Source organism: Chenopodium quinoa, unplaced genomic scaffold (assembly GCF_001683475.1).
Source record: "Chenopodium quinoa cultivar QQ74 unplaced genomic scaffold, ASM168347v1, whole genome shotgun sequence".
NCBI lineage: Eukaryota > Viridiplantae > Streptophyta > Magnoliopsida > Caryophyllales > Amaranthaceae > Chenopodium > Chenopodium quinoa.
In genome coordinates, this window is record NW_018742577.1 from 624318 (window position 1) to 640906 (window position 16589).

The following is a 16589-nucleotide window of genomic DNA, read 5'->3' on the forward strand; positions in this document are numbered from 1 at the left end:
TCTCAGAATATTTGAGCAAACATTAAGATCTTGTTATATCTATGCACTAGAAACAGAAAATAGATTGTGTTTTGCAACTGGCTGTTTTAGGATTATATGCATTACAATAGTAGAAATTCTCATATCTTCATATAATCATATCTTCCTTACCAATCAAGCAACATGTAAAAGCTGAGAACTATTTTGTCAAACATACATACTTTCATTATTATTATAATAATATATTATCGCCTACCTCTCTGGCCTCCATCCCCTCCCCTACATATTTGATAAAAACAAAATCAATGATGTGAAGGTTTGGTAGTTTTGAATTGGTGGCTATGTTTCAACACTAATAGTTGTAAATGAGTTATTCGAATATATGAATATATATACGTACCTAACTTATTGGCTGGCTTGATCAACTATTACTTTATTATAAGGGTTCTATGCAACTCAATAATAATAAAAAATAATAAAGTTAGGGTTTTGATTTATGATCCGAAGTAAAAGTAGAAACTAAACGCGGACATCCATTATCATCTTAAAGCGGACATTCATTATCATCTTAAAGGGTACATGAGAGGAAAGGGAAAAAAATCAAAGATTAAAAAACCACATGACACTTTAACACCATAATGCAACCAATTACCTTATTAGTATGGTAATTCATCTATTAAAGTCGGCAATGGAGTTGTCAAATCAACTAAATGATCCATTTATTCCATTTTCGGTGGCATCACACAATCCACGACTTTAATCAAGGAAAAAAAAATGCAAGCACAACTTGCTAGTTGACAAATTCTATGTTCTAGTAGTAATATATCTAATCCAAGTTATGAAATTATGTATACCTTTATACTAACGAGTGACCAAAAAGGTCAACTCTATCCATGCTGATGAATCTAAATCCTGGAGTTGGAAATCTTGGAATCAATACATGTTAGTAGATGCGACCTTTCATGTGTATCTTGAAACATAATACGATGCTACAAGTTTATGTATTGCACTTTCAGTTACATTTCCACATTTTGAACAGGCATGTTAGCTCTTTTTAGTGCATGGCAACGATCATTGATTGTAGAACTTTTTTTGAATCGAGTTATCATGTTTTCAAGATAAGGATTCTCTAATGATGAGTATTTATGATTCTCTAACATGTTCACTCTTAAGAGCTTAACTGGTATAGTTGTATGTAAATCATTGTAAGGGACGTTCAAGAAAAAAGTTTATAGGAAAGATATACAAAAATAATAGAAAGCTAATTATATATGTACCCCTTAGATTTAAATTATTAAATTGGTTTAAACTTACTACTGGTATATATAAGAATTCATAGTAAGTTTAAACACTATTGTATATTATATATATTGTCTAAATTTAACAACTTATGTGATTTATCAAAATTTAAAATAATTCCATTAAAAAGGACATATCACATATCTGTTTATCAAAATTTTAAAATAATTCGTTTGAAAAGGACATATCTTAGATTTGGGTACTAGCAAGTAGCAACTAATTTTAATAAAATTAATTTAAGTATTAACTATATTCATAATCAAAGATGTTAACCATTCTAAACATGCCTTTTGCAAATTTGCAACAAAAGGGAGTAACTTGTTTATTCAACAAAACAAATTTATTTGGTTTATTAATAATGTAATAGATTATCCACCTGGCACCTACTAGAGGTCTAGAGGGGACCATTGGACCAATATATGCAATGACTTTGTAAGACCAATTTATCGAAGTCCATAAACCACAACCTAAACACTTTTTCCCTTTGAAGGACTACGGTAATAAATGAGGCTTGATTAGGGGATTTTTCCCCACCAATCACCATCTGACAAGTGGACCAATCAGGTTCCGCCATGTGTCCGTCACATGGGCCAATAGGAGTCTGTCACGTGTCAAGCAATGATCCGTCCACTATGGACCAATTACGACACGACACGTGTCCTTCCCATAACACCTGGGATAACCGGTCACCTAGGCCCAACTTCCGAGGGAATCCCAATCAGCCCAAGGTTAACCTAAACCTAGAGTGGCACGTTTCCCGAGGTTATAAATACCTCCCTTAATCCTCATTAAGGGGGATTACGAAAAAAACGCAGATTACACACATTAAACTCTCTCACCTAGAGAGACCCAATCACTTTAATTTCCGCATTAATTACTCCTTAATCAAGTACTAACTTGACCGTCGGAGGCGGATCTCCAATCATCCGGAGCATCCGTTTTTTTTTGCAGGTACAGGCGTCCGGTTCCAGTCTCGGAATTGTAACTCTCCCGCAGACATCAGAAAACCCCGAAACATTTTGGCGCCGTCTGTGGGGAGAGTACTTCTGAGATGGCATCCACGTTTGTACCGGCTCCTGAAGAGAGGCGTCCCCTAGACGACCCTCAAGTTCAGTCGGACCACGATATTGAGAATGAATTTGAAGTTGAAGCTCACACAGCTTCAGACGGGACCCTAAGGGCCCGACGTACCCGTCATACCGAAAGGAGGGAACGGGAACATCTTCAAACTGGAAGCGAGCCAGCAGGCGCACCGCCTTTTCGGCAACAGCCGACTGATGGGTCTGCTCCCATCACAAGGAACGAACTCATGACCTTCATGAGGGACTTCAAGGGAGAAATTCAAGAGTTGATCAACAAGAAGCCGCCTGCTCTGTACAAGGAGCGGTCGGCTAAGAAACCCTCCACTTCACGGAAGAGGAAGCCAGTTCAAGGGCGAGAGGCGACCCCTCATCCTAAATCTAGGAAGTGGGAGCCACCTGCCCTTGATTTCTCAAAATACCGTTTTCCTACTCCAGGAAATAGGAAACCTGTTCGTCATATTCAGGCGGACGGGTCGAGAAAAACATACACAGACGCTCGGCTACTGCTAGAGCAGAAGAAGAGTGACCGATTGTCAGAGTCGGCCTCTACTTCAAACTTCCAAGACAGTCTGCGAAATACCTCGATGAGGCATACTCAGTCGTATCATGAGAGTCAGTCAGGCGGCACCTCCCGTCAGTCCGGCTTTCATAGCGACCAGGCGGTACCAAACTTACCATTTGTGCCGCAACAACAGTATTTTTTTGCAGCCACCTCCGTTTGGTGGACAAGCAGCAAAAAAACGTCCAACCTATGGACTGGCAGCTACGGTTGCTTAGACTTGGCGAACAGTCGTCGGCCTTCTCCAAGGAAATTACTGAAGCCGCTCAGCCGGCCAAAGTGAAAAATGTATTAGTAGGCGCCTATGACGGCACTACTAACCCAGAAGACCATCTGATGGCATTCACCAACCTGATGTACCTTCAAGGGTTGGATGATCCCACTTGGTGCAAGTGTTTCCCAGCGACTCTCAAAGGAATCGCACAACAATGGTTCGGCAACCTGCCGACTAGTTGTGTAAATAACTTCAAGACGCTTGCTTACTTATTCACCTCCAACTTCGCCATGAACATCCCTGCGAAGAAGACGACCCTTGATTTAGGAACAATTCAGCAGGGCGAGAAGGAGGGGCTTCGTTCTTACATCAGGCGGTTTAACCTGATGAGAATACAGATTCAAGGGTTACCGGATGAAGTAGCCTATACTGACTTTTTCAGAGGTCTCAAAGACGGGTCGACCTTCAAATTTGATTTGGTCCAAAAGAGGGTGGCGAATCTTCAAGAGGCCTTGATTGAAGCGGAAGCTTATATGCAGGCGACTGATCTTTGTAGTACGGTAAAACAGTCAGACGGGAGAAGGTCCGACAAAAGAGAAGGACGACAGAAACAGTCGTCAAACAAAGACGAGAAGAGAAAAGAGGTCTGGGCGGCTGATTCCTCTAAACAGCCGGCCCAGAAAAAGAAAAAAGAATTCAAACCATACTCCCCAAAGTATGCGTTTAACAAGGATAGCCAATTTATCCTAAAGGAAATCAAGGGACGGATCTCAATTGAGAAGCCGGTCCCCATGAAGGGTTCTGCAAACAACCGGAACCAAGAAAAATTCTGTGATTATCATGAAGATGTTGGTCATCACACCAATGAATGCATCAGTCTCATGCGGTATCTGGACCGCCTTGCTGAGCAAGGTGATCTTGACACTTATGTCAAGAAATCTACGGGGAACACTTCCTCGAAAAAGCAGTCGGCCAAAAAGAATCAGCAGGCCGACAGTTCCGATACAGATGATGCAGTCGTCTACACCATTGCAGGCGGCTTCTCAGGAGGCGGCCCCACTATTAGGGGCAACAAAGACAATATCAGACGGTTAGATGTAAATTCTGTTCACCAAGAACGGCCCTCCAAATATTCATTTCCTGAGATTGTCATCACTGAAGAAGATCTAGGAGGGGTCAGAGGGCCGCATGACGACCCTATCGTTATTGAATGTAAAGTGGCCAACCAGAGAGTTGGCCGAATCCTCATAGATACCGGAAGCTCCTCAGATCTCATCAGTAGCAAATGTCTGTCGAAACTAAAATATCAGACTGATTGCATACATCCGGCATCCCACCCTTTAGTAGGGTTTGGAGGAGGAGTCGTCCATCCAGTGGGACGAGTGGATTTACCCATCCGCCTGGGTGAAAAAGGGGAAGGACGACACATGGTAGTCCGGTTCCTGGTAGTAGAAGAACTCTTGGCCTACAACATGATTCTGGGACGACCAACCCTGAATAATTCCAAGGCTGTTATAATCCCATCTCTTATGTTGCTCAAGTTTGAGAGGGATAATGGAACAGTCGGGTCCCTAAGGGGAGATCAGAGGATGGCCCGAGAGTGCTATCTCTCGGATGTCAAGCCCACTGTTATGGCCACTATGTCGAGCGGTGGAAAAATAGACCTTGACAATGTCAAGGAGAGTGCGCCTGTTCAAGAAGCAGGCGGCAAGAAGAGAAAGGCATCCCAGACAGGGGCCGCAAGAAAAGACAGAAAATAGCAATCATTGGCAGAGGAGCGGTCGGATGAATTCCGCCCTCAGCCAGCTGGTGAGCATACGGACCTGATGTTAGATGACTCGCGTCCTGACAGAACAATCAAGGTTGGGACGACTGCTCTAAGGGACCTGGGTGACGACTTTCACAAACTATTGAAAGAATACAAGGACATCTTTGCATTCGAAGTCCATGAAATGCCAGGCATTAGTCCTGATCTGGCGGTACATAAACTGGCCGTGGATCCGAAAAAGAAGCCGGTACGGCAGAAGAAGCGGAACCATGGCGAAGAAAGAAGTCAGGCGGCAGCCGCCAAAGTTAAAAAATTACTTGATGCATGGTTCATTCGGCAATGTTACTTTCCAGACTGGGTTGCAAATGTGGTGCTTGTTAAAAAGCCGAATGGCACCTGGCGAATGTGTGTAGACTACACAGACTTAAACAAGGCGTGCCCCAAAGACAGTTACCCTCTGCCTAAAATTGATAACCTGGTCGACTCAACAGCCGGCCATGCTTTGATGAGCTTTATGGACGCCTAATCTGGTTTCCATCAAATTCCTTTATGGGAGAAAGATCAGGAGAAGACGGCCTTCGTCACTGATCAGGGGTTATACTGTTACACGGTCATGCCGTTTGGTCTTAAGAATGCCCCGGCCACTTTCCAGCGAATGATAAACATTGTGTTCTTTGATCAGATTGGGAGAAATGTCGAGGCATATATTGATGATATGATTGTCAAGTCTAAACTTCAGAAAGATCATTTGTTGGACCTCCGAGAAACTTTCGCCACACTCAGGCGGCACCATGTCATGCTCAATCCCAAGAAATGTGTCTTTGGAGTTGAGTCTGGGAAATTTCTCGGATTCCTTATCAATCAGAGAGGAATAGAGGCGAACCCTGAGAAGGTGCAGGCGGTCATCGACATGCAATCGGCTCGTACCACCCGAGAGGTTCAGAAGTTAACAGGTTGTCTGGCGGCCTTGGGAAGATTTCTAAGCTGATCAGGCGACAAATGCCTATACTTTTTCTAGGCAATTAAGAAAAAGGCAAGGTTTGAATGGGGGCCGGATGCTGAGGCGGCCTTCCAGAAATTGAAAGTTCACTTGCATTCCTTGCCGAGGCTGGTCAGCCCTTTGCCCAAAGAAGTACTCTACATGTACCTGGCCGTCTCTGATCATGCGTTAAGCGCTGTTCTCCTTGCTGAAAGAGACGGCTGTCAGCTCCCGGTCTACTTTGTCAGTCATGTACTGAAAAATGCCGAGTTGAGGTATCCCTTAGTGGAGAAATTTGGTCTTGCACTCTTCATGGCTGTTAAAAAATTGAAGCCCTACTTTTTGGCACATGCAGTCGTCGTGTATACAGACCAACCTATCAAGCGGCCACTGACCATCATGGAGTCGTCAGGCCGAATGATCAAATGGGCCATAGAAATACAGAGCCTCGAAGTTACTTTCGAGCCTAGAAAAGCAGTGAAGGGGCAAGCCTTTGCTGACTTTATTGTTGAGATGACTCGTCCTCCTGACTCTCAAGTTACAGACCAAGTCTGGAAGGTATATGTGGACGGAAGCTCTACTTCAAATGGTTGTGGAGCAGGCGTCATATGTCAGTCGCTAGAGGGCGACAGGTACGAGTATGCTCTACGCTTGTTTTCAGGCCTCAAACAATGAGGCAGAATATGAAGCTTTACTAGCCGGAATCCGCATGTGCAAGGCGGCAGGGGCAAGAAAAATAGACGCCTGTTCCGATTCACAATTGATAGTGAGTCAGTACAATGGCAAATACGAAGCAACCCATCCGGCCATGATCAAGTATTTACAGGCGGTCCGACAGGCAGTCGGCTCCCTTGACTATTTCCATCTGACCCAAGTGCTGAGATCAGAAAACAACCAGGCGGATGCACTGTCAAAATTAGCATCATCCGCCTCCTGTGATACTCCTCGAACTGTTTTTTGGGAAGTAATGGAGAAGAGAAGCATCGAGGAAGACCCTATTGGAATCCTAGACAGAAGCTCAACCTGGATGGATCCAATCAGGGCATATCTGACAAACGGTACCCTGCCGGATGATCATCAACAGGCGACAGCACTGAAAAAACGAGCAACCAGTTTTGAAATAATAAAGGGAGAACTTCAAAAAAGGGGGTACCTTCAACCCTTCTTAAAGTGTGTTACTCCAGAAAAGGGACGAGAGATACTAGACGATCTTCACTCTGGTTACTGTGCTTCCCATATAGGCGGTAGGACGCTTGCTCAACGGGCAAAGCGGCAGGGCTACTTTTGGCCTACTTTAGAAGCAGATGCAATGGAGATGGTGAAAAAATGTGACAAGTGCCAAAGGTTTGGCAAGCTAATTCACCGTCCGGCTACTGACCTCACTACCATTCATAGCCCACTACCGTTTGCTAAGTGGGGCATGGATATTCTGGGTCCATATACGCCTGCTACAGGCGGAAGGAGGTACATACTTGTTGCCGTCGACTACTTCACTAAATGGGTAGAGGCGGAGGCTGTAAAGGGAATCAAGACGAAGGATGTAATTTCATTCATTTGGAAAAATGTCATCACTCGGTTCGGGGTTCCCATGTCTATGGTTTTTGATAATGGTCCCCAATTTGAGATGCTTGTTCTCAAAAGTTGGTTGGGTGACCAAGGAATTGCACACTACTTTGCATCTGTCGGCCGTCCACAAGCAAACGGCCAGGTAGAAGCCTTTAATAAAATCATCTCAGACGGTCTCAAGAAAAAGGTTGAACGAGCAGGCGGCCTATGGGCGGATTAATTACCACATGTTCTCTGGGCCATTAGGACGACTGAAAAAGGGGCGACTGGAGAAACTCCATTCCTCTTAACTTATGGTGCGGAAGCTGTTCTTCCAATAGAACACTACGAGCCGACTCTTCGAGTAATGCTATATGACGAAGAGGCAAACTGGGAAGCCATGCGCCTGGCATTAGACTCACTTCCTGAAAGGAGGGGCAATGCTGTCTTGCGCCATGAAATTTACCGCCTGAGAATGACTAGATCATACAACAAAAAATTACACAGGCGTCCACTCAAAGTGGGGGACTTTGTACTTAGAAAAATGGAAGCAGTTGGAAGGGCTAATGAGTCTGGCAAACTAAATCCCAACTGGGAAGGACCCTACCGAATCTGTGAAGAGGTCAGGGACGGTACCTACCGTCTAGGAACACCAGACAGACAACCGTTGCCTCGAACTTGGAATGTAGATAATCTTAAGAAATATTTCTTTTGAATGATGTAAATAGTCAAGGGCTACTTAATAAAAGTTTGCATACTTAATATTCAATTTTGTACTAAGAGGGGCACGCCTACTAACAAACGGTCGGCTACTCTCCATACTCAGTTTTTATTCTTACTTAAGAGGGGCATGTCGTCTGTACCTTTACAGTCGGCTACTCTCCATTGAGTATTTTACTCTATCTTCAGAGGGGCATGCCGCCTGTACCTTTACAGTCGGCTACTCTCCATTGAATATTTTACTCTATCACCATAGGGGTATGCCGTCTGGATATATAGTCGGCTACTCTCCATAGAAGAGGGCCGACTGGTTCCAAAGCACACAGCCACCCCCCTTATACTTAGCTAAAAATGATCAGGGCCTAGCCGACCCTGTGCCTAAACAGGCGGCTACCCTCCTTTTACTTAGCACCTACGTTCACTAAGAACTAACCAAGGCCACAGGCCGAATGATCAGACCAGGCGCCAAGCCAACTGATCCAATCTTCAAAACTAATACGACCTGTCCCAACATCATAGCAGGCGTCCGGCGGCATCCCTCCGGATGAAATTCGTCGCAGAGAGCAGCTCCCTTTTGGGTGGAACATTGCTCTATAAACTAAAACGGCACCTATACGACTGACCCCAAAGGCAACCACGTAGCCGTTTTTGAGACAAGGATAACTCTATCACTAACCAAACCAGTGGTAGCAGTTGGCATCTGAGTCAGATGACCGCCTGTATTACTTGGGATAAATGCAGGGGGTACCTCTTGAGTTAATAACCAACAAACATTGGCGAATCAAAAGGTTCAGCCGGCCTCCGCCGCCTGGTACCTTTACTACTCAAGCAGGAGTGACGGCGACTGAGTAACACCAAAGTTAACTCATAGTCACTCTCTCAAACTTAGTATGGAGCCTAAAAGGTATGAGTCGTCCGCCTGTTTTTAGCAAATAGGGGCTCTCAACCACTACTCCTGCTAAGTTAACAACCTGTGAGTTAAAAGCCAACAAACATTGGCGAATAAAGGGGGACAACCGGTACCCACCGCGATACCTCTACTACTCAGTTACTTGGCGACTAGGTAACAATCATGTTTACTTGGTCACTCCCTAAAAATTTTAGTTTGAAACTAAAAAGGTGTTCATACAGTCGGCCTAGACGGCCTAAAGTCTCTAGCCTAAAAGCATGACAAGTAGGAAACAATTTCCCTACTTGGTTAATTTTACAAATGACAGGACCGCCTGCCTAAAGGGGATCCAGTCTTTAAAATGGTTCGAATACCGATTGGATAAATGGCCGACTGATTGTCTAGCCTGGAAACAGACAACCAGTCGTCCAGGGGCGTAGGCGGCGTGACTAACTATCCGTACCTGTCTGCAACTATAGGCCATGTAAAACAGTCGGTATAGTGTACAATTGGATATCAGAATAATTCCATACTTGAACAAATTTGAAGCAGAACAAAAAAATTCATTAAAAAGAAGCCGGTCATTAAAGACCGGCAAAATATTCAGAGCCCCGGCCCCCTGGCCGGGTAAATACAAACAAACGGCACGCAGGCCGTGGAAAGAAGACATAAAACTTAAGAAGGGGGCAGATCTTCAATATTAGCAGCTGCCGCCTGGTCAGCACTCTTCCTGCTGGACTCGGCTTCAGCTGCATCCTTCTTTGATGCATTACCCCCAAGCGGCACAAGCGCCACTACCGGCTGCTCCTCCTCCTCCAACGCCTCTTCCTCAGCAGCCGCCAGGATCTCTTGATTATATCTATCAGAACACTGGCGGTACGTTTTTTCCCATGAGGCAAAGTCGGCATTGGGGAAGAGGCGGCCCCAAGTCATGCGCTGGATTTGAGCAGAGTCTTCCATCATCTCCCGGACCAGCTCTTTCTTTTCTTGCTCGGCCTTTTCCGAGAGCTCCTGAGTAAGACTCTTCTCCTGGGTCACCAGGCGTACCTTTACGCTCGCCAAGGATTTCTCCAAGGTTTCGTATGAGGACATCTTTTGGCGAAGAGGTCTCAGCTCGGCCGTGAGGTTGTTGATGGTCGCCTCCAGCTCGCTATTCCTCTTCTGGGCCGCCTCTAACTGAGCCCGGATAGCGGCGGTAGCCTGCACCTGATAATAAAGAATATCAATGGTCAGAACTTCATTTTGGGCAATTTGAAACATTGCCTTATCACAGTCAGAGGCGGCCATAGCTTTTGCAGCCTTTACCTCTTTGTTCTTCCGGTCAAGCGGCTTGCGAAGGCCGTTCACTCGGAGCAGGGCCTAAGTAAAAAGGGGAACAGGCGTCAATTTCCAAACAAAAAAGAAAACAGGCGTCCTGGAATTCAAATACTCAAAAATATGCTAAGTATACCTCAGCAAGGACCCCTGCAATCCCATCTAGGTCAAGGGTGCCGACACCCCTGACCGCCTCCCTTTCAGCTGGAGGAACGGCCTTAATCATAGACTTGGCCACCTCGACCAAGTCAGGCTCCTGAGGGTCGGCTGCATCAAGCATAAACAAACGGATTAGACCTAGTAAAGAAGGGAGCAAGTCTAAAATTTACAAGGATAATTTCATACTTCTAGGTGGCCCAGCTGGAGTTTAAGAAGAAGTGGTCGGCTGCTTCTCAGCCGCCACATGTTTCCTGGCAGAACCAGGAGAGCTCGCAACAGTCGTCCTCCGGGCCTTGGGGTCCGGCTGTTGGGAAGAAGAAGCTCTTGGAGCGCCCGTCTAAAAAAAGAAGAAAAGACTCAGTATATGCATAAACACAACTCCAAAAAGAGGGTGAAAGGTTCGAAGCCCACCAAGGGTGCCCCCTTGTTGGGGGAGTCGGTTGAAGACTTTTGCATGATGGAGGCCCGCAACATGGCCGCCGCAGTCTTGGAGGCGGTAATTTTTCTCATGGCGTCCGATGCAAAAACAAATAGCAAAGTTAATAAAAGTCATAACAAGAAATGCACGGAACAACAGAGTATTCGACAGGCCGGCTACCTCTTGAGCACCGACTGCTGAGGCCACAGGCGGCCAAAAAGTACTCGTCGTAGAGCCATTTGAAGCTCGGGACGCAGTGCAGGGGTACTTGCTCTCGTACCCCTGAAGTAGAGTTCACCTTCGACTCTACTTTGAAGAGTCCTTTATCTAGAATCTCTTTTTTAGCCTTGGGGGGAACAGGCGGCATGCTGCGGCCGCCTGCAAGAAGGGGCGGATTCCTGTTCCACCTGTTGAAGCGCTTGTTCAGCTCTGTGTCTGAACTCTCAATAATAAGGAAGGTGCTCCGCCAGTCCTTCCATTTGTTTGTTTTACCTCTCGTCATGAGGTAGCCCCTGTGGCTCGTCAATTGATACCAGCCGGTACCGCCTACCTTAGGGGTCCGGCTGAGGTAGTTCATGTGGGCGAAAGCCTCGAAGTTCGGCTCCACCCCGTGCAGTTCGCACCCGGCCACATAGCCGAGTACGTTGACCCAGGAGTTCGGGGCTAATTGCCATAACCCCAACTCATACCCATCCAAGATCCGGTGAACAGCCGGATGTAGTGGGAAGCGCAGCCCACCCTTGATGGCCGCCTCGTAGCAGCCAAAGCAGGCGCCATCATAACTGGTACCAGCCGGCCAGACGACTGTGTCTTCTGGATCCGGCACGAACACTAAAAAGTCGAGGCCCATTGTGTGGTTTGCGATAAAGCTCTCCACTTTCTCTTGCATGGCTGTGATCCGGCCCCGAGGTACCGTGCAGTAGTAGGGGGTATTTTGCTCTCGGTGAGAGGCGGATGGCTCCGCCCAATCGTCCCCCTTCTCAACTGCGTGAGAAAGCCTCGCCTCTTGTAGGCGACTGTTTTTCTCTTCTGTGTCCAGAGAAGCATGGCCAGAAGAGCTAGACTCGGAATCGTCCTTTGACGAGTCCGAAGAGGACGACTCCTCCCCTCTCCCGGAGGGGCCCGCCTCCTCTCCTTTAAAAGGAGCAGGAGAGAATGTAGAATTGTCAACTGTAAAATGGGAAGGGGTCACTTTGACTCCTCCCTCAGAACTGCCGGCTTTCAAGCCGCTTTGTTTCACTTCCACATCTGGCACCTGGTCAGATGTTTCACTAATCGGCACCCTGTGGGAGGAGCCGTCTGAGTTTGAGATCCTGGCAGTCTTTTTTGTTCTGGCCATCATTCTCTGCATAGACACAGATCCAGTCGGACTTTGTATAAAGGGCAAAGATGGGTCCAGAAAAGGGCAGGCGGCACTCCTAGTCCTAGATTCAGCTGTCCCCGGTGACCGGCTGATCACTAACCTAGGTCGTGTCGTGTGCTTCCGTGGTGCCATTTCAAAAAAGAATAAAGTAAAGAGAAAATTAAGAGTATGAGAACCGACGGTTACCTGAACGAGTGACGATTGATGAAGTTCTGAAAATCCTTTACAGTCGGCTTGTCAGAGCAGGCGGTAGGCAGAAAGGGTCCAAAATGTCAGAGCAAGTTCAGGGGTCCGAATGTTCTCTCAAAGTTTTCAAGTGTGAAAATGACCGAAGTCAACACTCCTTTATATAGGCGAAGTGAGAAGGCGAAGGGTCACTTCCAGAATTCAAAATTTTGGCGGGAGAATCTCTCGGCCTCTCGCCGAGTGACACCTGTAGCAGGCCGTCGCCTGTTACAGGGCGATACCTGTCACAGGTAACACGTGACCAGTCACGTGCCACCTGTGAGGGGCAAATGATTAGGGGATTTTTCCCCACCAATCACCATCTGACAAGTGGACCAATCAGGTTCTGCCATGTGTCCGTCACATGGGCCAATAGGAGCCTGCCACGTGTCAAGCAATGATCCGTCCACTATGGACCAATTACGACACGACACGTGTCCTTCCCATGACACCTGGGATAACCGGTCACCTAGGCCCAACTTCCGAGGGAAGCCCAATCAGCCCAAGGTTAACCTAAACCTAGATTGGCACGTTTCCCGAGGTTATAAATACCTCCCTTAATCCTCATTAAGGGGGATTACGAAAAAAAAAACGCAGATTACACACATTAAACTCTCTCACCTAGAGAGACCCAATCACTTTAATTTCCGCATTAATTACTCCTTAATCAAGTACTAACTTGACCGTCGGAGGCGGATCTCCAATCATCCGGAGCATCCGTTTGTTTTGCAGGTACAGGCGTCCGGTTCCAGTCTCGGAATTGTAACTCTCTCGCAGGATATCAGAAAACCCCGAAACAAGGCTCACCCTCTTTGGGCTCTTTCTCCTCTCCTCACTCTTATTTGACCTAACATGATTCATTCAAAAGCGAGCAATTATATCTATGAATTTATAGTTAACACTAATACACAATGAACCTATACTGAATGTATAATTTTTTTTATCATCCAAAATTTAGAATGCTATGCTCATGTTTACTTGATTTCTACTTCTCAACATAAATAAATACTCCATCTGTTTTTTTTTTTTATCCTACCCACATTTCATTTTATGTTGTTCCTCTTAAGCCCTACCCACTTTGTTTTAATCTATTTGTGGATTTTTTTTTGTTACCATATTACCCCTCCAATTCCACAATAATTACGCATTTTCATTCTATCTCTTTTATTTTAATCACTTTTTTCTTACACAAACCTACCTTTTTACATTCATTCTTTTACTCTACCTTACACTCACTCATATTCTTTAATTTTTAAATTGCGTATTTATAGGAAATGAGTAGAATATAAATAAGGTGCACCAAACAAGCCCTTACAATTATTATAAAACGGATGAAAAAGAAAAGTGTTGCGACTACTGCGAAATAGAGGGAGGAAATTTAAACTACCTCCGTTTCAATTATTTGCAACGATTTGACGTAAAGTGTGAATAAAGATGTCTAATCGTTATAAGTGATATGAAACGGAGGTACTCCTAGTAATTATTACTATTAGGACTAACATTATAAACCAGGGTTTTCGTTAACAGCTTAACACCCATCATTTTACGAATAGTCCGTCCTGTGTGTGGCTGGCCAAACCGTATGACCACTTATAAAAAAACAAAGTATCTCCTGTAACACTAACCAAATAACCCCTATAACACTGATCGAGTTTCCTTATAAAAATGACAAAGTAAACCCTATTACAATAACGAAGTGACCCCTATTATATTAACGAAACTAGAGTGTACCCGTGCAAAATGCACGGGATATATAAGAAAAAAATTTATTTAAAATATGAAAAGCTGATTTTGATATTGTAATTTAGACTTGAGATATAATGGTTGATTTTGGACTGGTCGGTTCTGTTGAACCCTAATTAGCTCTGTTGTATTGAGTATTAATAATGTGTTGACACCTGTTGTGCTATGCTGAAATATGATATTCTATGCTTTGCTTAGAAGCTTAAAAAACAGGTCTTACTCTTTTATGTCGGTGGCCATGCAATGCTATTATGGGGTTTACTTTTTTAAAGTTATAGATCGAGGTTACCCGTTCAGTGTTATAGGGGTTACTCGTGTTACTCGGTTAGTGTCATATGAGTTAGTGTCTTGCTCTAGGGATTACATACTTTGTTCTGTTGCAAGTAGTTATTTGCTGAGGCCAGTTGTAATTTTTTTTTTTTTTGATGATTAAAGATGTGGAAAATGTTTGGAGGGTAGTCTCTAAAAAAATGCATATAATTGAAGGGTTGAGGATTTAGAGTACTATAATGAATTGTTGATAAAGGAAATGTATATTCGTGCTAATGCATGACATATATTATACTATGTACCAAAAAAAAACTCATAAAACAAAGTGAAATGTTAGTACGTAGTGTTTTTAAAAAAATGAAATATTGGGGATTTTGAGTGTTATATTGAAACGTTGATAAAAGAATTATATAATTGTGCTAATGCATGTCATATGTTATACTACGTACCAAAAAAAAAAAAAAGTGAAATGTTAGTAGTAGTCCATTGGAGAAAAAAAAAAAAGAAAAACAAAACAAAAAGGAAATAGTGAATGGAGTAGTTATTGATTTAAAAAAAAAAATAATAATAAAGTAATGGGATTGGTAGTTATTTTTAATGCATGAGAGTTGAGAAATAAGATTTTGGAGGCTTCTCATTCACTTACTCTACAATTATATATTAGATAACCCTGTGAGAACTGGCCGGTATGGCGGTATGCGAAGCCACTTGAATTTGTGTTTTACGACAGTTTTTTTTTTTCTTTTGATAAGTCCGCGTAAACGCCTGAACGGAACTCAAAAATGGAGGCGGGACCCAGAGTGGATAACTGAAATGATAATACAGCTCCTTCAGTTTTCGAAAGGCCAGCCCAAACAAATGAGCGGCCCAAAGCCTCCAACTTCAATTATGTACGTATGTATCCCGTGGTCTTCAACCCTCATCCTTGTCCCTGTCAACTGCCATTCCCAAAAATCTAGTACCAACTACTGTTATTACTGTACTAATACACGATGCATCATTTACATTATCACTAAATTACCTTTTTTTTTTGCTATAAAGTATAGAGTACTATGAAAAATTAATACAACTTTCGTCCCTTAATATAATGCATCTTTCTCCTTATTATGTAAGGAATAAATGCTCAAAAGATACATTGTATTAAGGAACGGAGGTAGTATTTTGTACCAGACATTGTATTAAGGGACGGAGGTAGTATTTTGTACCCAAATTAGTCTCCATTTAAATTAGGAATAACAGTAGACCATTAATATAAATTAGGGAGAACGACGGACATGTTTAACCTGAGTATTTTTTATGTTTAACCTGAGTATTTTTTATGTTTAACCTGAGTATTTTTCAAATTGAGTTAGGCCTGATCCAGTATGATGTATCATTATGTGTATTACAAAGTATATTTTTTATATTTATAAATTTTGACATGATAAAGACATTCTCTGTAATTTTAACATATCTTATCAAATTTTGAAACATGTAGATTGTTTACTTGTTTGATTTCCTACCTTATTGCCTCGCGTACAAAAATTGTTTAGACGACACTAAATGCAATAATAAACTGATAATTATAAATCTTATGCTATTGATTCTATTGAATTTCTCTCTAGTTTGTGGTTTTATTCACGTTTAAAAGGGGTAGATGGTAATATGGTATGCACACAAAAGTTTGACTACTCATGTTTAGAAACTTGTATACTTCTTCCGTTTTTAAATACTTGTTCCACTTTTTATTTTGAGTCGTTTTTAAATATTTGCTCTATATCCTTATTTTAAAAAAAAATTATAATATTTAATTCATATTTTATTGCTTTCTCTAAATTTTCTCAAAACTCCGCGCATGAAAAAAATAGAGAAAGTATTTAAAACGGAGGAAGTATTAACTATATTTGATTTGGCTTTTTGAAGCAATAAAGCATGTAGCAGGCAACATGCCAAATTTATTTATAAATTTGCCAGTGCTAAAAAAGAAAGAGAGAACGCTAGTTGTTGGGGGATAAAACTATAAAAGCTATATACCATGTGCTTTACAATACTTTTCAATATTTTAATGTTTGATATGTATTTGC